A 24,577-nucleotide genomic window follows, 5' to 3' on the forward strand; every position below is an offset into this window, starting at 1 on the left:
GGGTCTAGGTGCTTGTGCATGGCATATGGGCTTTGAACTCAAGGCCTGAGCACTTTCCCTGAGCACTTCTGCTCGAGGCTAGCGCCCTACCACTTTGAATCACGGGGCCACTTTTAGCATTTGGCTGGTTAATTTTTGAGCCAACTTCCAGCGTGGCTCTTCGGTGGTGGTTAGTTGGGAGATAGAGTCTCAGAGCGATTTTTCTTCCCTGCCTGGCTTTAAACTGCAATCTTTGCCACAAAAACCCTTTATTACATCCAATTAAATAAACAAGGAGATCTATGGGATCAAGAGAGCTTACATGCACCCTATCAAGAATTGATCAAAAATACATTCCAGAACTCATGACAAAACTCAATAGATGGGATGAGAGTTTGAGCACAGCTTGGCTGCCTGGAAAACCTGATAACCAAAATTTGCAGGAGCACTCCTGGCCTACACATGCTTCAATAGCATAACAACATAGCTGACTTATTCAGGTCTAGCTGGGTAAGGTTGACAGAGAGTGTCCCTCAAGAGTCTTAGTTTTTGTAAATCTGAAGAAGTCTTTTACCAAGAATCAGCTGTGTGTGATGGAGTCAAACAGGAGTCCAGTGTACCATGGTGGAGGTAGGATGGTCCCAGGCAGGATCAGGGCTAGACTATATTCCTCAGATGAATTGTCAAATCTCCTGCTTAGTTGCTTACAAGTTTATACACAGACTGGTTAAAGACACTTAAATTTATATGGACATATAGAATTACATGCTAGTTTTAATGTAAATCACAGCAAACTATTACATAATGACTTACTCAAAAGCTGTCTTTTAAGGCATACTCATATCACCTGCTACATATTCGAACTTTCTGAAGACAGAAACAAATATGTGGAACAAATATTTTAAGACAATTCTTACCTCCTTACTGGTGTTTTTCCTCACAGCTGGCTAGGAGCTGAGCTGGGTCTCGTTCCTTTTACTACTACCTTGATAAAAATGTTTTCTTTTAACAAATGGTACATTTGATAGGAAATATCAGTACTAAGAAATAGAAGAAGATAACTTTTTACACAGTTTTTATGTACTATGAGATTATATTGAACATGCTCACACACACACACACACACACACACACACACACACACACACACACACACACACACACACACTTAAACCAATGTTTTCATTTAAAAAAAATAAAAATTGGCCATAAGTTTTATGGAATTCCAGAGGCAAAGTGATATTGTTTTGCCCAATATGAAAAAACCACGTGGTCAATGTCAGAAAAGTAGACAATACCAAAAAATGCAGGGCAAATTTTAACAAATAATTTCCACCCTTAAATAAACATTGAAAAAAGCAGAAAATCTTTTTTGGTGATGAGGCAGATTAGTATATGAATTGAATATATTAACCCTTAAAAGAGTGAAGAGGAGAGAGCAGTAAGGCTGATGGAAGAGTGGGGGTTGTAGAAAAACCCATCATTTGGCCTTTGTCTCTTCCTAGGTGTCAGCTTCCAGGGCTTGTAGACAGAATTGGGGGAGGGGGTGACTGAACAGGTTTGTAAGGAGAATATGTAGAACTTTTAACCTGAAGACATTTAAAGGAATATGTGGCATCATCATGAAGATATTGAAATGTGTGTTTGAGTAATTGAATAGAGAGAGTTATTGGAAGAAGTGAGAGGGTGGGATTTCTCTTCTGAAGTCTCCTTGAGGAGAAACCAAGAATCTAGATTTTGAACTGAGTTGTCTCAGGAAAGAGAAAAGGATTGGATTATTGTTTAAGTCCCCAAAAGTAAAAGGACTGGTTTGTTCCGATTATGGGATTTCAGGGTGGTAAAGGGAGAGAGGAGTAAAATAGAGAGGCTGTCCTCAGTGTGTTTGCCAGCTAGCCACTGTCAGTGACAATTAGCAAAAGGTCCAGAGTAGAGGACCCATTTAATTAGAGTCTGTAAGGGAAAAAGGCGTATTAGCTATAGAAAAGGGTTGAGAAATGTATACGTATGGAGTAGTTTGTTCACAGTGATATTTAACAGGGCTGTTAGCTTGTTTTTTTACCTTTGGAGGCCTAAGCCCACCCCTACCTTGTGTCAGCTACACAGGCAGGCAGACAGGCGGGCACAGGGACAGGGATTAACAGAAGGAGCTTGCTTGAAACAGATAGTTTTAGCCTAGAAAATCTGGACCAACTGCAAATAGCAAGAGTGTAGTTAGAAGAGCAAGGAAGGAGATAAAGATCTTTGTTGCTCGAGGTTATCAAAGAAAAGAGATAGAAAAGGAGGGTGTGAGAGAAGTGGGTGAGAGACAGACTGAGCTGCGATAAGATAAGGAGTTACATTTTTAGAGGAGATGATTGGGAGGCTCATGGCAGAGAAGTGCTGGATTATTAAGGCAGGAGAGCAGGGAGGGGGACCTCTGGAGTAGAGGTCAGAGAAGGACTTGGTGGACAGAACAGAACAAGCAGAGGGCAAGTTTTCTGGAGCAGAGGTAGAGGAGGGCTTATGTTTAGGGTACCTTGGATTCCTCATCATTTCGTTGGAGAATTGTTTAAATCATTAAAATTAAAACCTAAAGTTACAAATTTAGGCCAGTGTTGGCCATGGTAAGAAGACCAGATTTTGGTAGAAAAACAAGTCATTTTTTTAAACAAAATAATTTTTATTGTGAAATTAACGTACAGAGGGGTTAAAATTAAATGAGAAAGGTAATGAGTATATTTCTTACCTAGCATTGTTGCCTCTTCCTTTTGTTCCCCCTACAATCCCTGACCTCCCAAATCCATGTTTCTCCCCCCTCCTCAAAGTTGTAAAGTTCATTTTTTGACATAGCATTTTGTACCTGTCATTGTGCAATGGGTACACATGTATTCTTATTTAAATTTTTTTCCCTTCCCTCCCCAAATTATACCAACATCAAATGCAGTGAAAACAGTGGTTATACCATGGGGGAAGGATATATGAAGCATTTTTTTTACTGTAAATTAATCAGCCCAGAGTCTTAATATTAAACTGCAGGCATGCTAATGAGGTGTCTCTGGGAGACAATTTGGAAAATTTGGTAGGATTTTGGAGCCTGTCCCACTTCTCCAGGCATCCTTGGTGTTTTGAGAAGGCAGACGGACAGAACCCAATAATTAATAGAGTGCATGCCCAAAGGTCCTAATTAATGGTGGTCAGTCAGGGGGTCAGGAAAGTGGAGACTCCTGGAGTTACTGAGATCCCCACAGACAGGAAGGAAGGGAGGGACTCCTGGAGACCTGGAGTCCTTGTCGGGGCCCCTCTTCCACAGACTAGGCTGGTTACCTTGTCCTGAAGGCTTTCAGGTGGTGGGTGAAGTCGGTCAAGTGGCAAAAAGCCTCCTGCCTAGAGATTAGAGTCCAGTGACAGTGTAATGGAGAGAGAATAGGGGGTTTATGCAAGGGTCAATAATACTGCAAGCCACAGCAGAATGGCCCTCCCCTGCTTGCACCACTTCCAAAGGCCAAGGCCAAGAGGTCTTTCATGAGGCTGTTTAGCAAAAAGTAAGCTCATAGGGCTGTGAACTCCCAATTCAGAAAGGCCTTGGAAGGAGGAGGAAAATAGCAGAGAATCTCCATTAGAGGTGGCAAAGAGGTGGGTTGCCCCTCTGTAGAGGGCATCCAGTTTATTCCTCGCACTTTTCCATTCCTGGATGTAGGAACCATATGTTAGGAAAATGGAGTAGAATGGAAAAGGAATAGGCCAGACTCGATCATCAACAGGCGAGAACGGTTCATTGACAGACAGCGAGGGGCACAGCCCTTCCTGCAGGATTGAGGTTGTGTGAGGAGCTGGGACAGGATCTGGTTTTTTATAGGAGGTCTGAACAAGAAGGTAGAGTTTAATGAAAAGCTCCTAGGTCAAGGAAGGTGGGGGACTTTCACATGGGCCCTCAATGGGATATTTACAGCTTGGCTTAGGTGGATTGTCCTGCCTGTACTTCAATGGAGTTCACACATACCTGGGATTTTGCCTGGAGTCTGTATGGGCCTGGGACAATAGGATGGGGGTCAATCTTTCAGTCTTAATTGGAAAAAGATAGTCTTCCCAGCTTTTCTGCATATAAACACTCCATCATCATTTTCTTATTAGAGGATTATTCCAGATCAGCTATATGTTGATTTATAATGACTGAGCCTGACATAAAGGTGAGGGAAACTGCCTAAACTTCAGTGAGGTTCTGACTTGTGTTTCACAAAGTGTTATGAAAGCTCTCCATGAGAAATCTAGCAGCATTTCTAAAAAGTCCTTGCGTGCTTATACTTTCTGATAATATCTCAATTCAAGTATTTCTCCTCAGAGTTCCATACCTTTCAATAATGCTGTATTAGATCCCTGTTGTATTTTGCAGACAAATCTTGGTGATGAAATTTGTGCTTTTCAAAATAGCTCTCCCAATTCCATCCACAAAATGCAGACAAAAATTATCTGAAAAAATTTGTATCTGTTGATAGTGCATATAATTTTTAAAAGTATTATTTTATTTTGTTAAATTTTTAATTGTGAAAATACCATACAAAGGGGTTACAATTATATGGGCAAGGTACTGAGTATATTTCTTATCAAGTATTGTTCTCTCCTCCTTTGTTTGACCTTCCCATCCCTATCCATCTCTGCCCCACGCCCTCTCCTACCCCCACCAAATTTGTAAAGTTCATTTTTCATCATAATGACTTGTACATTTCATTACTGCAATGGGTTCACCTCTATCCCTATTTAAACTATTTGTTTTTCCCTTCACCTCCACAAATTATACCAACATCAAATACAGTGAAAACGGGTTATACCATGGGGAGGGACATACAAAGCAACAAATAAATCATCTTATAAATATATTAGAAACGATTGCAAGAAAGAAAAACCATTTGAATCTTTATCTTGTGGTTCATTTTGCCTAACATCAACTTATCTGACCGTTTCTGCTTATCTCAAACACATACAAGTTATTGCAAATAAGGGAAACCATGGGACCTATGTTTCTTTGGACCTGGCTTACTTTACTTAACATAATTTTTTCCACGTTTTTCCATTTCCATGTAGACAGAAGGGAACCCTCCTGAATTGTTGGTGGGAGTGCATATACTTTTATTTTCCCTTACAAACATAGAATGTAGTAAAATTTTTCATAGCAATTACACTGCACTAGGTGCTGGGCATATTCTAATGTAAATAATATACTGTGTTTATGCAGAGATTTTGAGCATCCAAAATTTTAATATGCCTGTGGTCCTAATACCAATACCTTATTGATATTGAGTGACAAATACAACTTCTTATAAGTACAGAAGTTTTCCTTGTATCTTTTTAATATATATGTCTTTACTGTGAAGATACTATACAGAGGGGTTACAGTTAAGTAAGTTAATGAGTACATTTCTTATTGAGCACTGTTACCCCCCTCCTTTGTTTTTCCCTTATCAACCCTTCCACTCACACCTCCCCACCTCTTCCCTCCACCCCTCGTCTGATAGAGTGTTTTGTACATCTCATTGTTACTCATTGTAACAATGAAGAAATGCTGGCTTCTTTCATGCTGATTCTACTTGTGTAGACACACCTAAAGTCACCCACCAAGCCCAAAAGCACATAAATGAAATGCATATCATCTTTTGTCAGTTGGTATAATTGTGTTCTACACATTTATTGACAGGTTGCAAATTATTTCAAACTTTAATGCATTAAAATGTTTTCTGCCGTGGAACGGCTCTGTCGGGACTACGGAGGACACCTAATGGAGGTAACTGGAATAGGTGGGGAGATGGCAAACAGACAACTCACACACAAGAGGAGTGAATGCTGAGTGTGATTTATTGCAGAGGACAACAAGCTTTTATAGAAAAACTCTCCGTGAGAAAGGGCAAAAGGTTACACAATCTTGCTGCAAGGCTTTGTTCTGGGGTGGTCACCAGCTGGTTGCCTGATCTTGTTTTTTGGATGATGAGCTATGAAGATAGGCACTTGTTTTCGGCTTTACCTCTATTTTTAAGAAATAAAATTGGTTTCGATGTTTATCACCTATTAACCATTAACCAGAGCATATGGGCAAGGTGCTGAACAGAAAGGCATGAACTCTAGTACTTCATAGTTACTTTTGCTTAGTTTTGTACTTTATGCATTTCAAATCTTTTCTAAGCAATTGTGCTTCTTTGCCATTCTTTAGAGGGTCCCCAATTTGTGGCCAAAAATCATGATAGTCAGTATATTTAGTTAAATCTGGCCATATATCAAATTCAAGCTCATAGTGTCTTTTCTGTAACCCTTTCACATAATCGTTTACTCTTCTCCATAGAGGCCTTAACTGTCTCATAAGAGCTTTCTTGTTCCTTCTTTGATAGTAAGCACCAAGGAGGCCTAGATCTAGCAAGTCTCTCAGTAAATAAAAGAGTAATAGGAAGTTCTTTCTCCTAAGTAGTTTTCCCAACGTTTGCCATCCTTATCATACACACCTGTAAAAGGCTATGGATCTGGGGGAAGTCTTTGGGGTCCTCTAGATAATGGAGGATCCCACTATTTTCCCCTGATAAGTCATTGCCACCTTCCATCTACCAAAATTTTAGGAATCTTATTTAGCTTTTGATCTATATATCCCTCTACATCTTTTTTATCTACAGGATATCTATATGAGTCTATTGTATATGCTTTAGGATTAAAGGGAAGTCTCCAATAGCCATACACTCTTTCTGCTCTAGCCATGCCTACAGCTTCTTGTAAATCTCTTACAAACAATTCCTTCTGCTGAACTGACCTCATGAAACCCCCAATACATTTATATTTACATATGACTTGTCTAATAGCCTCCATAAGAGGGGCTTTTAGGGTAGTACTTAACTCTGGTGAGTTAGTCATGTTCTCAGGACACTCATCAGATGTTGGAGTCATCAACACTTCTAAGAAAGAGCCTTGAATAAGGGAACATTGAGCATGAGTAAGTAGAACAAGCAGCAGGAACAGTAAAAGATTAGTAGGCACTCCTATACAGCGAAGAAAAGAAAAACAGGAACACATCTTTCCCAGGGGCTTGCCAGCCTTTCCAGGAGGTAGGCCTCTTTGAAGCCCCATTCTCAGATCTGAAAGCAGGTTTCCCATGCTAAGCAGACTCCACCGGAGTACGTGTGGCAGTTTTCTTTCTTATTTTCTTGACCAATAAATCCGCAAGACCTCAGTCAGCATTTCTCACATAGGACTTTTCAAATGGGTTGGTTAAATATTGACCTGAGCTCCAGTCTTCTGAGGACTCACTCATCTGCTTAGGAATTGATGCTGGCTCTTGGAAAAGAGCTCAAGGAAGGATGCCATTTAAAGCCTTATAACGTTATTCTTTACCAGAGTATTCTCCAGCTACTTTGGTTGTTGAGAATGTCTACAAAAGCAAGCATTCTGTTGGAAACAGGGAGACACCATATGACCATTACTTAATGAGATTTCCGAGTGGCTTGCTATCACTTGTACTGCATTTTGCAAGTTGAATCTGTCAAAACCTATCAGTTTTAAGAGATAAGAGGAGTGGTAAAAGTACTTCTAGAGAAAAATGCATCTTCAACATATTTGGTTCCAAGCATTCCGTCTAAGGCATATTCAACAAGTAGTGAAACTTGTGTTGGCTGTAACTATGTGTCTTTCTCCATGTATACATGTGTGTATGTATGTGTGTATTCATGTGTATAGGAGCATACATGTGTACATATATAAGGGCATATACACATATATATGCAAATATAAAATTATACATACATAATATATGTGCGTATATATTAGCTGTTCAGTGATTTAAGCTATAGTTCCCGCACATTGTCATTCACACAAAGTGTACATGATAAACTGCTCTGAGGATCTTTGCTCTATGATGGTTATCCTTTGTACTCACTTCTGCCACTACTTTGTTTTTCATCCCGGCTAAAGGGATGAAAATCTATCCATAGGATAGCTTTATTTTCATTACATGTATTTACTTACTGATAATAAAAGAAACAGGTTATTTATAAAAGAAAAAGATCTTTTAGGTAACAGGATAAAGTATCTTATCCATCCCAATGATTCCTATGAGATAAAATTTATAATAATAGTAAAAGTGAAAAGGAATTTTTAGATCTGTTGTTTTGCCATTTAGCATTGCAAAGAATAATATCACATGACTGCTATAACTCTTAAAGAATGCCATTGTAACTCCATGACAAAACCAGTGGATCCTGAAAGATAATAGTACACCAGCAGAAATGCTAAGTAGCAGTCATGGAGCATGAACGAGAAAGCAAGTGAAAGAGATAGAGTGAAAGATAGAGAGAAATATCATAATACTGAAAGTGCATAACAGTTAAATAAGAGCTATATGAGAATATTCATACAGCTATTTTTAGATTCTACATGTACATTTGAAGGTATTTAATGTACAATAACCCACCAACATAAAATATAAAGTGCTTTTGATAAAAAACTAAAAATGACTCAAGAAATTAGAATTGCAAAAACAATTTTCACAGAAGCAATCTCTCAGAGATATTTCATGACTTTGAGAATAATAAAGTGGCTGAAGTTAATATAAATTAAGTAGTATGATAATTCACAAAAATATAAAAAGATATTCATATATTTCAATATATAACCCAAAGCTAAAACAAATGTTCTTTAGATGATATTTTTAAAACACAGTTTCTCAAGAACTGGGAAAAGTGGCTCAATGGTATATAGTGCTTGCCTTGCATGCATGAGGCCCTGAGTTTGATTCCTCTGCACCACATAAGCAGAAAAAGATGGAAGTGGTGCTGTGACAAAAGTGGTTATGCTAGCCTTGAGATGAATAGCTGAGGGACAGCACACATGCTCCAGATTTTAAGCCTCATGACCAACAAAAACAGAAAGAGAACAAAACACAGTCTCTCATTTTTGTGGCCTCAACTCTGTAATATGTCAGCTTCACCCTAGGGCTAAGATTTTAGGTGTGGAAATTTATCAACACTCCTGATTCAGATTCTACTTGATAAAATTTTTAATCAATATTTTGTTCTTAAATTTGCTATTTGTAAACTCACATGCACCTATAAAAATGGTTGACCATCCCAGTAACCTTCTCAAAATAACTCCAAAAGACAACTTACAAAACTGTATTATATTACTACAAGGAAAACAATGCTACAAATAAATAAAACCAACAATTAAATATTCATAATTAATAAAATGAAAAATAAATCAGTTACGTGTTTCCAGTATTTGAAGTATACTACATATTAGATTTTACTATATTCTCATATTCCTGTACATTTAAAACTGGCTAAGATTATGATGTTCAACAAGAGTTTTATAGGCTATGAGTAGTCTTTAAAGTTACCCAGTAAGATTACTATTTATGGCTCATCTCGTCATTTGTATATGGCTTATATCATCACTTGTTCCTCGCTAACATATAAAGTAAGGAAGCTCTAAATTGTAGTTAACAAATTCTTAACTCTTTACTCTGCTTCTTTACACAAAGGCTTTGCAACTTCTCATTAGTAAAGTTTCTATAAACTCTGAAATGTAAATACTTAGTAATATATGTCTGCTACCATAAATCTTAACTACTTCATGGAAAATTTTTATGACCTGTGAAACAGTCCCTATTTTGGCATATTTAAGCAAATTCCCAGAATTAAACACATTTAAAGCATTAAAACTTTAACAAACCTTAACCCTTGCTGCAATGTTCATTATGACAGGTGCCTTGTAGAGAATAATTGAACTCCTCCTTCTACACATCTCTGGAACCACAAATATTTGGAATTACTTTGTTTTTGACATATCAATTTTTAGTTTCTTCTTAAATCTGTGCTTATGTAAGAAATACATATTTCATGACCATTCTTTTGTATTTACTTTTTGTTGAATTGTCTAGTTTAAGAAAATCAATTACACTTTATATATAAAAAAATGTTCTGTGCTCAATTTGGCAGCACATACCCTAAAACTGGAATGATACAGAGAAGATGAGCATAGCTCCTTCGAAGGATGACACACAAATTCCTGAAGCGTTCAATATTTTTACAAGGACAGATGCTGGAGTGAATGTGGCCAGAAGTAAACACTACTGAATTCTTGGTGAGAGTGTAAACGTGTTCAACCCCTTTGAAAAGCAGAATGGAGGTTCTTCAAAAGATTCCACATAGAGCTCCTCTATGACGCAGCAATCCTTTTTTTGGGCATTCACCCAAATGATCAGAAACAAGACCATACTAAAACTACAAGCACAACTATGTTTATTGCAGCATTATTTAGCATAGGTAAGATATGGAACCAACCCGATGCCCCTCAGTACATGAATGGATCAAGAAAATGTGTGTGTGTGTGTGTGTGTGTGTGTGTGTGTGTAACTGTGACCCCTCTGTACAATACTTTTACAATTAAAAACCTATAAAAATGTTCTGAGATGGAAGAGTTTATTCCCCCAATTTTATCCATATAATATCGTTAACAAAGCAGATTTTTAAATACTAAGTAGAATGTGATATGTATTACAGAAACCATTACATGTAATGAGCAACCAGAAATAATGTTATCAATTGACTATGCACTGCTTCCAAGGAAGCCAGATGGATAATTTCTCATGCTGTAAATCAAACTGTTGATCTTATGTCTTGATAGTGTAAAAATATCAGGGACAGAATAATGAAGGAATGTTGTAGACTGAGGTGAAATCATATGAAAATATACAAACCTGATAAAACATATAAGTATCTGAGCAGTATATTGTGTTTTAAATCATTTGTGTTACATTGCAAAGATAATGAAGACCTATTCGAATGAATTATCTTTTTGATATCCTATCGTAGGTCCTTAGAAGGATGAACTCTTTCCTCATTCTTATAGAGGCTTTATCAGATGAGAGGAACTGTATTTTTTGTTTGCTTCCTTCCATTTATTCTTCACTCTGAAATATGAGCTACATGATACTGAAATACACCAAGGAAAATTAAACACACAGGCTTTGGAAAGATCAATCAATGTAAAATAAATAAAATACGTATAACCTTGTAAAAGGTCTAAATAAATTAATTTATATAATCTCAAGTGTAAACAGAAAATGATTTAAGCAATGTCATGTAATTGAAAAATGAAAATTTTTAGGCGATACTTAATTTTTTCCTTTCTACTACATTGAATTAATTATTGATTTTGTATAGAGAGATTAAAGATGAGATTAACAAGAAGCTTGGTTAAAACTGGGCATAAATTCTGAATAGACATGTATTCCAAAATCCATGAAAATCGTCAGTGGGTTTACAAAGTTGTGTTTAATGCTACTTCTATGCTGGCTTAAGCTTTGGGAACAGAAGTCATTAGAGAAATGCAATTCAAAATTAATATGATACTCTTTCATAACTATTACAACTATTATTAAAAAAATCAAAGGAACCAGTTGTGGTGGCAGTCAATTTGGTCTAGAAACTCCTCTAAGGAGAGAGCAAGATGAGGCATTGGCTTAAGTGAGCCGCTCAATATCTGCCATCCAAAAAGGAAAAACAGTGGAGTGAGGCTCAAAGCCATATGCCTTTGGGCTTGGGTCCTTCCCTTGATTATAGCATCTGCAAGTTGGTCTGCCTGAGATTATACCTGAGGTGTGCCCCCAGGGGAGTGTGAACCCACTCTAATGGCTCCCCCCTTTGAATTAAAACTGCAGAAATCAATGTAACACCTCCAAACCACCAAAGGGAAATGGGCTCAAAAATAGAATACCTCTTCAGGAAAACTTCATCCAGGGCTTTTTGGAACTGCAAAAATATTGCCCAATGGCTGTCTGTAATTGTAATAACTTCTTGGGGCGTCCTGCCTTTTAGTAGGGCAAATAAGGCACACACTATCTTTAGGGACAGGAACCCATGGAAACAGCCAATTGGTTTCCCCTAAAAGGCTCTGAAGTTGGGATAAGGTCAGAGAGGTTGGAATATCCAGCAAAGGCTTAAGGAGACTGGCCTGAGTCAAGGTAAGGTGGAACCAGAGCACCTTAAAAGAAGGTAACTTTTGAATTATATTGAGTGCTATGGTGAAGCCCCCCTTTCTTAATATGATGCGAACCTGGGCCAGAAGGCCCTCCAGGTGTCCTAGGTCTTGGTGCCCCACAATTATATCATCCGGGTAGGCAAACACAAGAGAGGTATCTGAACCCAGCACAGGCCCTAAAAGTGTGGCCAAGTATTGTTGGCAAAAGGCCAGGTTATTTGCCATTCCCTGTGGCAGCACAGTCCATTCAAACCTCCAATCAGGCAGGGAAAAATTAAGAGAAGGGATGGAGAAAGCAAACTTTTTACAGTCATCTGGATGCAGGAGGATAGAAAAAAACAATCTTTAATATCAATCACACCAAGGTATATTCTGAAAGTATAGCAGGAGTCCAGGGCATACCTCTTAGGGATGTTCCTACTAGCTCCATCCTTTCATTTACTTTTCATAGATCTTGGAGCTTACACCTAGCCCCAGAGGCCTTTTGAATAACAAATATGGGTGTGTTTCAAGGACTCATAGAAGGGCATATGTACCCAAGGTTTATCTCCACCAGAAGGTGGAGGAATACAAGTTTAGGTTTTATCAATGGCCACCACTCCACCCAGGTAGGGCTTCCTATCTAAATCAAACTTGGATCCACAATTCTTTTTCCAATGGTATCCCTTTCTGCCCCTGGGTCAGGGTATAGGGGGAGGTTAGGCCCCCTAGGGCCAGTTGGCAGGGGATTTTTGTGAACAGTCCCTCTTGCTTCCACGGGATGGTTAGTCACGGAACGTAAAGCAAATTGGGCTCTGCCCACACAACTCCCCCTCAGCGCCATCTTTGCTGCCCATGTGCTCCACAATCAAAGACCTCGGAGTCAAATCTGACACACTAAAAACTTCAAAGGATGAAATAAGTGAAACCCTAGGTCTCCTTGTCACAGGCCAAAATTTTCTTAAAAGAGACCCAGAAACACAACAAATTAAACAAAGGTTGGACAAATGGGATTGCATGGAATTGCAGAGCTTCTGCATGGCAAAGGACATAGCTAGCAAGATCACCAGAAAGCCCACTGATTGGGAGAAGATCTTCACTAAACATACAACCGACAAGGGTCTCATATCTACAATATAACTGGAACTCACAAAATTAAATGCCCCAACAACAAATCCTCAAAGAAACAACTGCCCAATAAATAAGTGGGCTATAGACTTACAGAGGAACTTCGCTGAAGAAGAAAGAAGTATGGCCAATAGACACATGAAGAAATGCTCAACTTCCCTAACCATAAGAGAAATGCCAAACAACATTGTGATACCACCTCACTCCAATTAGAATGGCTATAACGAAGAACTCTAATAACAACAGATGCTAGAGGGGATGTGCACAGAAGGGAACCCTACTGCATTGTTGGTGGGAGTGTAAACGTGTTCAGCCACTTTGGATAGTAGTATGGAGGGTCCTCAAAAGACTCCACATAGTGCTCCCCTATGACCCACCAATCCCACTTTTGGGCATTTACCCAAATGATCACAAACAAGAGCACACTAATGGTACCAGCAAAGCTATGTTTATTGCAGCATTGTTTACCATAGCTAAGATTTGGAACCAACCCACATGTCCCACTGTAAATGAATGGATCAAGAAAATGTGGTATATATACACAATGGAATTCTATGCCTCCATCAGAAAGAATGGCATTGCCCCATTTGTTAAGAAATGGAAAGACTTGGAAAAATTATATTAAGTGAAGTAAGCCGTGCCCAAACAAACATAGGTACCATGGTTTCCTTTATTTGCATAAACTAGTATGCCTGACACAAGCAGAAAAGGTCAGATAAGTTGATGGTAGGCGAAATGAACTCCAAGATAAGGATTCAAATGGTTTTTCTTTCTTGCAATTGTTTCTAACATACTTATGATATGATTTCTTTGTTGCTTTGTATGTCCCTCCCCCACGGTATAACCCCTGCTATCATTGTATTTGAGGTTGATATAATTTGTGGAGGGGTAGGGCAAAAACAAACTGTTTATATAGGGATACAGCTGGACCCATTGCAATAATAAGATGTACAAGATGTTACGTCAAAAAATCAACTTTACAATTTGGCTGGGAGGTGGATTAGGAAGGGGGGGGGTGATTTGAAGGGATTCAAAGGGGAAACAAAGGAGCAGGCAACAATGCTTGATAAGAAATATACTCATGAATGTTGAATGAAGACTGCGGAAATGAAGCTGGAGGCTATCAATTTTTCGCATAGATAGCAGTTTAGTGTTCCAGTGAACAGTCCTAGCCTAGAGAATCACACCAAGTGTGCGATCACTGTACAGAGAGTTTGGCCAGAGAGGAAAAATCCAGGCAGACCTGAGCACTTGCTTGCAGCTGTGGCAAGGCGTTGGTGGTGGCGGCCATAGCCATCCTACCTAAACACAGAGAATCCGGGACAAAGGATCCAGACCCAGGGGCTAGTGGATTCTATTCAACACCAGCAAGAACTGGCAAGGAGCAAATATCTTCATCCTGCAGATCACAGACTAAAGATGACCAGGGAACCAACAATCCAGCGTGAGTAGAACCCTGACATCCTCACTCCTTCTCAGGAAGCAGAGGGGGGAAGTCCACCTCTCCCCACCCCCAGCACCAGAGATCTCCATTTTTGATACTGAAAAAGGCCCGGCTGAGGAGCTAGCAACAACTCAGGCCTTGGATGAAAACTGGAGTCATTTAGCAGGTCACAGGAAGCTGACCTGACATTCCAGGCTTAGCTCCACCCAAGGGAAAGTCACCAAGCACAAGCAGAGGATCCGTGGCCCCCACAGGTGTGGCTTTCTTCTGGGTAAACAGAGCCAGAGGCTGCCCCTCCCTACAGCAGCCTAGAAAAACAATTGAAATTCAGTATACATAAACCCTGAGAATGGCTCTAGGCTGGGCTTTGTGAGTATATCAGAAGCTATCCCCTCAGGGAAAAGCTACTGTTTGGTGAAAGGCCTCAACTCTACCCAGAACCTAGCCTCATCACACCATCTCCAAACTAGAGGAAACAGCCATCTCCTTCTTTGCCATCTCCTTCTTTTGTGATAATCAAAGCAGATCTCCCTCCCACTGAACTAGCGAGGAGGAGGATCACAAAATCCTGGGTAAAGCAGAGCATTTTTCTGCCTGCTCAAACAAACTGACTTAAGTAACCAATCAAGACAGACCAGACAGTAACCACAAGCAGACCTGAGACTCCACCAAGAGATTGGTTAGGACACAAGGGAGATAAAAGATCTTCCCATGCACGCACCCCCTTTCCCAATCAAAGAACTCTTTTTTATACCTTTTTTAATTTTTAAAAAATTTTTAAATTATATTTTAAAAATTGTTTTCTATTAATCTTTTTTGTCCTCGCATAATTTTTATTTTAGGTGTGTGTGTGTGTGTGTGTGTGTGTGTGTCTGTGTGTGTCTGTGTGTGTGTCTGTGTGTGTGTGTGTCTGTGTGTGTGTCTGTGTGTGTTTTAATCTCTACTGAGTTTTTGGTCCTTTTTTTCTTTTTTCTTTTTCTCTTCTTTTTTTTTCTTTTTCATTTTTTTCTTCCCTTTCTTCTTTTTGGGTGACTTAATTGCTGTTTTGCTCATCCTCAGATACATACCTGTCATCGATTATTAGACCTTATCTCCCTTGTGTACATATTTAACCCAGAAATTTATTACTCAATTCAAAACCTCTAAGGCTTAAATTCTTTAATAGTAGTATTATCTCCTCCTACCTATATAATTTTAAGAACTTTTATTTTTTAGCTTTTCTTCTCTCAATATCACTTCTTTACCCTTTCATAATTTTTGTGTTTCACTTTTTATATGTAAAGTTTTGTTTTTCCATTTTCTCTTGTTTTTTTAAGTCTCTCCAATAATTCTTCCCAAGCTATTTCCCTCTCTGAAATTAGGACTTGGCCAAATACACTCTCTTTTTACCTACCACATCCCTCTAATCCTACTTTTCCCCACATTTCTCCCTAAACCTAATAACTTCTCATTTGCCAAATTCTTCTTTTCTGTTCTTAGCCCATTAGTACATAGTTGTTTAATGTTGAATAGATTGTATCTGTTGAAGTATGGAGGTTCCTCAAAAGACTTCACATAGAGCTCCCCTATGATCCAGCAATCCCAATTTTTGGCATTTACCCAAATGTTAACAAACAAGACCATACTAAAGCTACCAACACAACTGTTTATTGCAGCATTCTTTAAGAGAGCTATGATATGGAACCAATCCAGATGCCCCTCCGCAGATGAATGGATCAAGAAAATGTGGTATATATACACAATGGAATTCTATGCCTCCATCAGAAAGGATGACATTGACCCATTTGTTAAGAACTGGAAATACTTGGATAAAAGTATATTAAGTGAAGAAAGCCAGGCCCAAAGAAACATAGGTCCCATGGTTTCCCTTATTTACAATAACTAGTGTATGTCTGACACAAGCAGAAAAGGTCAGATAAGTTGATTTTACGTGAAATGAACCCCAATATAAATATTCATATATATTTTTCCTTCTTGCATTTGTTTCAAACATATTCATAAGATGATTGCTTTTTTATGTTCTATGTCCCTCCCCACGGTATAACCCCGGCTTTCATTGTATTTGATATTGATATAGTTTGTGGATGGGAAGGGCAAAAGCAAACCTTTTAAATAGGGATACAGGTGGACCCATTGCAGCAATGAGATGTACAAGTCGTTATGCTGAAATTCGAACTTTACAACTTCGGGCAGTTCGGGGAGCGGGTGGGGTGTGATGGAAGATATGAAGGGAAGGGGAAACCAAGGAGGAAGTAATAATGCTTCATAAAATATATACTCATTACCTTTCCTCTGTAATTGTAACAACTCTGTATGGTATTTTCATGATAAAAAATTTTTAAAAAGGATATAAAATATTTTGATTTTAAAACATTATATATTTGTATATGTATATATATGTATGTATATATGTATATATATGAATATACATATATATATGTATATATATTCATTACCTTGCCCATTATCCCCTCTGTACGATATTTTCACAATAAATAAATTATCTGAAAAAAATGGTATCAGTCGATAGTGCATATAATTTTATTTTTCACTACAAACATAGAATGTAGTAAAAATTTTCGTAGCAATTACCGTGCACTAGGTTGTGGGCAGATTCTATTGGAAATAATATACTGTGTTTACGTAGAGAATTTGAGCATCCAAAATTTTAATATGCTTGTGGTCCTAAAACCAATACCTTGCTGATATTGAGTGACAAATACAACTTCCTATAAGTACAGAAGTTTTCCTTGTATCTTTTCAATTTATATTTTTATTTTAAAGTTCCTGTGCAGATGGGTTACAGTTACATAAGTAAGGTAATGAGTCCATTTCTTATTGAGCATTGTTACCCCCTCCTTTGTCTTTCCCCTACCATTCCGCCCCTTCATACCTCCCCAACATGTCACTCCACGCCCCCACCCCCCCCCCTCCCCCCGCCCCGATAGAGTGTCTTGTACATTTCATTGTTACAATGTGGCAACCTGTATCCTTTCCTTGTATTTTAAATGAAGAAATGCTGGCTTGATTTATGCTGATTCTACTGGTGTAGACGCACCTAAAATCACTCGCCAAGTGCAGGAGCACAAAATGAAATGCGTAGCAGAAACATTGGAACATTTCAGAGAAGATTAGCATGGCTCATGCACAAGGATGACAGGCAAATTCCTGAAGCATTCCATACTTTTACAACAGATGCTGGAGGGGATGTGGCCACCAGGGAACCATACTGCATTCTTGGTGGGAGTATAAAACTTGTTCAACCACTTTGGAAAATAGTATGGAGGTTCCTCAAAAAACTCCACATAGAGCTCCCCTATGACGCAGCAATCCCACTTTGGGACATTTACCCAAATGATCACAAACAAGACCATACTAAAGCTACCAACACAACTGTGGTATATATACACAATGGAATTCTATGCCTCCATCAGAAAGAATAACGTTGCCCCATTTGTTAGTAACTGGAAAGTCTTGGTAAAAATTATATTACGTGAAGTAAGCCACGTCCAAATTAACATTGGTCCCATGGTTTCCCTAATTTTCAATAACTAATATTTGTCTGGGTTAAGAAGAATAGGTCAAAAGCTATCTGCATATGACCAGATAGGATGATGTTAAGGGACATGAACCCCAAGATAGGGACACAAGTGGTTTTTTTTCTTTCTTGCTATTGTTTCTAACGTACATATAATGTGCGATGTGATTTTTTTGTTTCTTTATATGTTCCTCCCTCCTGCTATAACTCCTGTTTTCACTGTATTTGAAGTTGGTACACCTACATCTTGTATATACACTCCTCTAATTCGTGGAGGGGAAAGAAAAAAACAAAATGCTTAAATAGGGGTACAGGTTGACACATTGTAAGAATGAGATACACAAGACACTATGTTGAAAAATGAACTTTACAATTTAGGTGGGGGAAGGGAGGAGGGTTGTGTACTTGTGGAGGTGGGAGGGAAAGGATGGTAGGGGAAAAATAAAGGAGGAGGTAACAATGTTTTTTAGGAAATGTACTCATTACCTTGCTCACGCAAATGTGACTCCTCTGTACATTATTTAGCTACTAACTAATATTATGAGGCAGACTGAAATGAGACTCCAGAGAAAGAGTCAGAAAGACTGATCAGAGAGACTAAAATTGGTCACACAAAGATTGGAAAATAGAATTCCTTGTACAACATATAAATCATTGAAAGCCTGCACATGTAAGGACAAGAGAGCAAAGTCCAGAGATGCACATTTTCTTAGAGATCAGCTATTGAATTATCAATGGAAATATTTGTATTCTTAAATACTTGACCACATGTGGGAGAAGGCTGAAGAGAAATAAAATGCCATCACTCTGTTAGGACGTCCAATATCACACTAGGAAGTAATCAATCACTGATTTGTAATAAAAAGAGAAAACAATTATTCCAAATGAAGGTTTCATTTCTTTTCCTGTAACAGTTCTTGATTTAGATGCTAGCAATTACCATACAACTGATCCAGTACCACAGCTGAAATGATATTGACCGCAGGATTCCCACATGAAGGAAAAGAGAAAATTAACAGATATCTGAAGAAATGACTTGAGGATGAAATGTTCTAATAGTGATATCTGAGGTTTTGACACAGGTGAAGAGGTGGATTTTCTTTTCTAAATATTCCCCATTTTTAGCCAGTGGCTCACATCTGTAATCCTAGCTACTCAGGAAGCTGAGATCTGAGGACTGCTATTCAAAGCCAGCCTGGGCAGGAAAGTCTGTGAGACTCTTATGTCCATTTAACCACCAGAAAACCAGAAGTGTCACTGTGGCTCAAGAGGTAGAGCACTCACCTTGAGTTGAAGAGCTCAGGGACTGTGCCCAAGCCCAGACTTCAAACCCATCGACCAACAACAACAAAAAATCTCCCTTTTCTTGGACTGCCTACATCTTTTCCTATCATTCAACAAAGAAGCCATTTTATCACCCACTAAATTTAAGTCCTATCCTAGCTACTGCTAATAGAATGATTTGGTATCGTTTTTTTTTGTTGTTTGTTTCTTTTTTTGTCCATCCTGCGACTTGAACTCTGGGCTTGGGCTCTGTCGTTGTCATCTACAAGACAAGGCGAGTATTCTCCCGCTTGAGCCACAGTGCCACGTCCTGTTTTCTAGCAGTTTATTGGAGATTAGAGGCTCACAGACATGCCTGAAAACGCTGGCTTTGAACAGTGATTCTCAGATCTTAGTCCCCTGAGTAGCTATGATTACTGGCCTGAGTCACCAGCACCCGGCATATTTTGGTATCTTATGGCAAATGGTTCATATTTGGGGGGAAAAAAACAACTGTGGTAACATTTTTTCCAGTCCTTAAACTCTGGGCCTGGGCCCTGAACACGGTTATGCTGGTAGCTTTTATGTGAGCTTGTTGGATTACTGCCCATGAGGGGAATTACTGGGTCTTAAAGGAGATCTATGTTTAGTCTTTTCAGGAAACTCAGTACTGCATTCCACAGCATTCTACACCAACAGTTTAATAGAGTTCCCAATTGGCTACATCCATGCCAGCATTTACTATTGATAGCTTCTTGATAAAGGCCATTCTAACTGGGATGAGGAATAATCTGTCTTGTTTACTTGTAGATTTGTGGGCACCTTCTAGCTACTATGAATGAATCCATGAAACCTATATTGCTCAGAGTCTGCATTCCTTTCTCTTTTCTCTTAGTATCATTTTCCCCAACCTTTCATTTTCCTTAAGACTAGTGAAAAGTCATCCTTTCTGATGGATGAATAGAATTCCAATATGTGTGTGTGTGTGTGTGTGTGTGTGTGTGTGTGTGTGTGTGTGTGTGTGTGTGTGTGTGTGTAAGATGAATATAGGCCCATGAGTTCATTTCTAAGACTTCTGTTTCATCTGTAATTTAGTAGTTCCATACTAAAGTTGAATTGTTTTCTCTACAGAATTGAAGAATATTGTTGGGATATGAGTATTGCATTTTCAATTTTGGGGGGTCAGTATTGCAGTTTTTGCCATGTTAATTTTTTTTCAGGCTTCATGATCATATGTATATTATGTTCAGAAAACACACATTTAGAACAAACAGAAGGAAAAGTGTCTGGCAGTAGTTCCAGAAAATTTACCCTCTTAGGCTACAGGAAGCCTGTCTCCCCCTAGGCTTTTTTAAACTAGAAATATTCTTTTTTATTTAGTTACAAGAGTTTTCAGATTCAATTCTTTTTAAGAATCCTAACAACTAGGTTATGAATAGCCTTTTATAATTACCAAGTCTATTTTTGTCCTTGGCCTAGGCAAGTTCTACATAAGTCATCCAGCCCCCACTTCATCATTACAGAATGAATGATATTTCCAAATGCCTGAGAAGTTTAGCATGCTTTTATTTTCTTACTTTTTAAAATGGGGCTTGAACCAAGGACCAGGGCATTCTCCCTTTGCTTCTTCACTCAAGACTATAATTCTAACACTGGAGTTACACCTCCACTTATGCTTTCTGGTGGTTAATCAGAAATAAGTTTCCTGAATTTTCCTGCCCCAGCTGGCTTCAAACTATGAGCCTCAGATCTCAGGCTTCTGAGTAGCTAAGATTATAGGCATGAACAACTGATGCTCAGCCTTTGTTTTTTGTTGTTTTTCTTTTTATTGTGATTAAGTGATTACATAATTTCCCAAATTTCACACTATTGTGGGATCGTGATGCTCAGTTAAACTCACAAACACATTCTATCTTTCCTGGAGCAAATTGTCTATCATGGTCTATAACATTTATGATTTCTATGAGCTTTGCGATACAGTTATTTCTTCCACATTGGGTGGTATGTACATTTCTTTTGTTTTGCATAGCATCAGCTGTTCCCTCTTTCTCATTTGTTCCCTCCCTCCCATTGCTGCCATTAAGTTGCTTAGCTCATTTTGGTCAATGTCCTGTGCAGCTAATTGGTCCCGTTGTTGTATGTTTTTCCCTGATTCCCTCTAGTTCTGTGTCGTCTTCCTGGATCCCCTCCAGTGTACACATATATACCATACATATGATCAGCAGCATGGAGTTATTTAGTTGTGATTCAACCAGATGAGTGGAAGCTCTTTGTTTCTTAAGTCCTGTTAATTTTGTCGTATCACCTAACATTTTGGATTTAACATCCACTTATCAGGGAGACCATGTACCATTTGTCTCTTTGATCTTGGCTTACCTCGCTCAACATGATTTCTTCTAGCTCCATCCATTTCCATGAAAATACCATTATTATTTTGTCCTTTCTAATGTCTGCATAATATTCCATTGTGTATAGATACCACAATTTTTGGATCCATTCATCTGTGGTGGGGCATCTGGGTTGTTTCCATATCCTGGCTATTGTGAACAATGCTGCAATAAACATGGAGGTGCATGTGTCCTTGTATACTGGTTCCTGTTGTTCAGGATAGATGCCTAGAAGTGGTATGACTGGGTCCTATAGGAGGTCAATAATTAGCTTTCTGAGGACCCTCCAGACTGCTTTCCAAAGAGGTTGTATAAGTGTACATTCCCACCAGCAGTGTAATAGGGTTCCTCTTTCTCCGTATCTCCTCCAACATTTGTCGTTGGCTGACTTGTGGGCCATTCTGACTGGGGTAAGGTAGTATCTCAGGGTTGTCTTTATTTGCATTTCCTTCACAACCAGGGATCGTGAACATTTCCTCATGGGTTTCTTTGTCATTTTTATCTCTTCATCTGAGAAGTCTCTCTTTAGTTCCCTTGCCCATCTAGTAATTTGTTTGTTAGTCTTGGGAGAGATCAGTTTCTTGAGTTCCCTGTATATACTGGATATTAACCCCTTGTCTGATATATTGCTGGTAAATATTTTATCCCAATTAGTTGGTTGTCTTTCTAGCACGGTTGTGATAGCTTTAGCTGTTTAGAAGCTTTTTATTTTAAGGTAGTCCCATTTGAAGAGTCTCTCTCCAATTTGCTTTGACCCTGGAACTCTGTGCAGGAAGTTCCTTCCTGTGCCTATAAGTTCAAGTCTCCCTCTTACTCTGTCCTGCAGTAGTTTCACAGATTCAGGTTTGATGGTAAGGTCTTTAATACATTTTGAGTTGATGTTGGTGCATGGTGATAGGCTGGGGCCCAATTTTAGTCTTCTGCATGTGGCCGCCCATTTTTCCCAGCACAAGTGGTTGAAGAGGCTGTGTTTCTTCCATTGTATGTCTTTGGTTCCTTTGTCAAATATCAGCTGACTGTACGCATGTAGATTTATTTCTGGCTCTTGTATTCTATTCTACTTGTCTTCGGGTCTGTTTTTGTGCCAGTACCATGCAGTCTTTGTTATTATAGTTCTATAGTAGAGTTTGAAGTTCGTCATGGATATCTCTCCCATGTTGTCTTTATTTCCTAGAACTGTTTTGGCTATTCTAGTTCTTTTGTTATTCCATATGAAATTTTGGACTGTTTTCTGTATTTCAAAGAATACATCTTTGGGATTTTAATAGGAATTGCATTGAATTTGTATATAAATTTTTGCAGTATTGCCATTTTCACTATATTAAGTCTGTCTATCCAAGAGCATAGGAAGTCTTTCCATTTCCTAGTGTCTTCTGTAATTTTTTTCTTTAACTTTTTATACTTTGCATTAAATAGTTCTTTTACATCTTTGGTTAGGTTAATTCCAAAATATTTAATTTTTCGGGAGGTTATGGTGAATGGGGTTGCTTCCTTTATTTCCTTTTCTGCTTGTACATTGTAAGTGGACAGGAAGGCAACTGATTTTTGTGGGTTGAATTTGTCTCCTGCTTCTTTGCCGAAGTGATATATGATTTCTAAGAGTTTGGGGATGGAGTTTTTGGGATATTGAAGGTATAGTATCTTGTCATCTGCAAAAAGGGATAGTTGAACTTCTTCTTTCCCTATGCGGATCCCTTTAATGTCTTTTTCTTGTCTTGTTGTCCTGGATAAAGATTCCAGAACTATGTTGAAGAGGAGTGGAGACAGTGGGAATCCTTGACTTTTTCCGAATTTTAAGAGAATTGGTTGTAGCTTTTCCCCATTAAATATAATATTGGCTATTGGTCTGTCATAAATGGATTTTATTGTTTTAAGAAATGTTCCTTCTATTTCTATTTTCTCTGGAACTTTTACCATGAATGAATGTTGAATTTTATCAAAGGCCTTTTCTGCATCTGTGGAGATAATCATGTGATTCTTGACCTTGGCTCTGTTGATGTGTTGGGTACGTGTTTTGATTTTTCCCATGGCATCCTTAATCCTGTTAATATGGGTTTCTTGTCTTCTTTTTTAAATTAAACTTGCCAATGGTCCATCAATTTTATTTATTTTTTTCAAAGAACCAGCTTTTTTGGTTAATTTTGGCTATGATTCTCTGATTCTCTAATTCATTAATCTCTGCTCTTAGTTTGGTTATCTGGCTCCATCTACTAACTTTAGGTTCCATTTTTTCATGTTTTCTAGCTGTTTTAATTGCAACATGAGATTATTTAAGTGGTCTGTCTCTATTTTCTTGATGTGGGCACTGAGGGCAAGAAGTTTTTCCCTCAGGACTGCTTTTGCTGTGTCCCAAAAGTTTCTTTTAGAGGTGTTTTCATTTTCATTGAGTTGTAGGAATTTTTTAATTTCTTCTTTAATCTCTTCCATTACCCAGGCATTGTTTAGAACTGTATTCTTCAATTTCCATGTTTTTGAGTAATTTTTGCAATATACTTTCTTATTGAGAACTAGCTTGATTCCACTGTGGTTAGATAGGATACAGTGGATTATGTCAATCCCCTTGTATTTGCTTAAATTCCTTGCATGAACTATGATATGGTCTATTTTGGAGAAAGTTCCTTGAGCTGCTGAGAAGAATGTGTACTGTGTTTTTTTAGGGTGAAATACTCAGTAGATGTCAGTTAGTTGCACTTGAAGTATGGCCTCATTTAATTCAGTAGCTTCTTTGCCAATCCTCTCGTTGGCAGACCTGTCCTTTGGAGAGAGTGAGGTCTTAATGTGTCCTAGTATTATCGTATTGAGATCTATTTTATACTGTAAGTTTGAGAGTATTTGCCTAACATGTCTGGGTGCACTAATGTAAGTTGAGGGTGG

The 24,577-nt window shown here is 38.4% G+C and overlaps 2 non-coding genes across 2 annotated transcripts; both read left to right on the top strand.

Annotated features, from left to right (window-relative positions):
- Positions 1–9,904: 9,904 nt before the first annotated feature.
- Positions 9,905–10,010, top strand: LOC122099501. The gene has a single exon (XR_006145947.1). It is a non-coding gene; the product is annotated as a U6 spliceosomal RNA (small nuclear RNA).
- A 7,589-nt stretch (positions 10,011–17,599) lies between these two features.
- On the top strand, positions 17,600–17,703 carry LOC122099505. The gene has a single exon (XR_006145950.1). It is a non-coding gene; the product is annotated as a U6 spliceosomal RNA (small nuclear RNA).
- The last annotated feature ends 6,874 nt before the right edge of the window (positions 17,704–24,577 follow it).

The sequence above is a fragment of the Dipodomys spectabilis genome, unplaced genomic scaffold, assembly GCF_019054845.1.
Source record: "Dipodomys spectabilis isolate Male_0828 unplaced genomic scaffold, ASM1905484v1 ptg000516l, whole genome shotgun sequence".
Lineage (NCBI taxonomy): Eukaryota > Metazoa > Chordata > Mammalia > Rodentia > Heteromyidae > Dipodomys > Dipodomys spectabilis.